The sequence below is a fragment of the Gekko japonicus genome, unplaced genomic scaffold, assembly GCF_001447785.1.
Source record: "Gekko japonicus isolate JY-2015 unplaced genomic scaffold, Gekko_japonicus_V1.1 scaffold1854, whole genome shotgun sequence".
Taxonomy (NCBI): domain Eukaryota; kingdom Metazoa; phylum Chordata; class Lepidosauria; order Squamata; family Gekkonidae; genus Gekko; species Gekko japonicus.
In genome coordinates, this window is record NW_015163145.1 from 68,879 (window position 1) to 70,370 (window position 1,492).

A 1,492-nucleotide genomic window follows, 5' to 3' on the forward strand; every position below is an offset into this window, starting at 1 on the left:
GGGGGAGGCACGTGGGCAGGGGTGGGCGGGTAGGTTAGGGTTATTGGGAGAATTAATTTTCATAGAACTGACCAGATATTTGTTTTCAGGTCCGTAGGGAGGGTAGAATTGGATCTGTGTCTGCCCAGACAAGCTTGTTTGTAATCTTGCTTGCCCCTGGCAGAAAACCCTATTTTGAAGATCAGGCCATTGTGTTAACCACAACTGGTGCAAACTGTTCTCCCCATTGACAATTTGAGTTTCATTTCTGAGGGGGGAGGAGGAGGAAGGCAAAGCGACACGGAACCTCGATCCAGTTCTGCGATAATTGAGCACCTTTCCCCTTGCCGTTTCCCCCCCACACGCATGAGCCTGTTTCCGTGCCTCTGTGGTGGATCTCCTCAGGAAACGTGCCATAAAACACGTTCTGTGAGCCACTTTACGTTCTGAAATTAATTCCAAACTGGAGCAAAAGCATGTTGCTAGACCAGGTGACGTTTCCAAGGCTGATTTTGTCCAATATGTTTTGTCCAAAGCTGATCTTGTCCAATATGTTGACACAGAGAGAGTCCTCGATCTTTCCGTGTTGTACCTCTGAGGATGCCAGTCGCAGCTGCTGGCGAAACATCAGGTCCTACCATGCCAAGACCACGGCCAGACAACCCGGAAAAATCTACAACAACTAACTGATTCTGTCCCTTCTTGCAGGGTGGTCTTCATGCAGACACAGAGTCGTTTGGAGCCGCATAGGATCTTGTACTGCCCATCGCCCATTCTAAGATTAAAGCAGTTATATTCTGCTCAGGATATGAACTGCTACGCTCAGTAGGGGGGAACATTGCCCCTGGGGTGGGCCGGTCACAACCAATGCTCCCTCTAAGCTGCGGAGTCTTGTGAGCAAAAATTCTACTTTGTGAGCTACTGGCGTTGACGTTGTGAGCGAGCAATTTGGCTGCTGCATAAATTAGTTGGCTCTGGAGTCATCCCTTCCTGAGCTAAGACAGAAATGTGTGAGCCGGAGGCTAAAAAACTGTGAGCTGGCTCACACTGACTCAGCTAGAGGGAACATTGGTCACAACTCATAAGTAGAAGCTCCTCTCTGGAGGCTTGCGAGGTCAACCATTTGCCAACTTTTGTCTCGTGGCGAAAGATGGACAGCCCTGCCTGCCTCCAGAGAGAAGCTTCGGCCCCTTGAGTTTAGACTGCTCCACCCCAGGACCACTGAGGAGCGAACCTCACAGTAAGCGAACAGACTTTCCACTCTCTTTAAAACGGGGGGAATCCTCGAACAGCTTCTGTAACCGGAAGGTCTGGGCCAGACTTAGAATCATAGAGAGTGGGAAGGGACCTCCAGGGTCATCTAGGATCCAACCCCCTACACAATGTGGGAAATTCACAAATACCTCCCCCCTCCACACCCCCAGGGACCCCTGCTCCATGGCCAGAAGATGGCAAAAAAGGAAAAAACCCTCCAGGATCTCCTGACCCCAAAGTGGCGATCAGCATTTCCCTG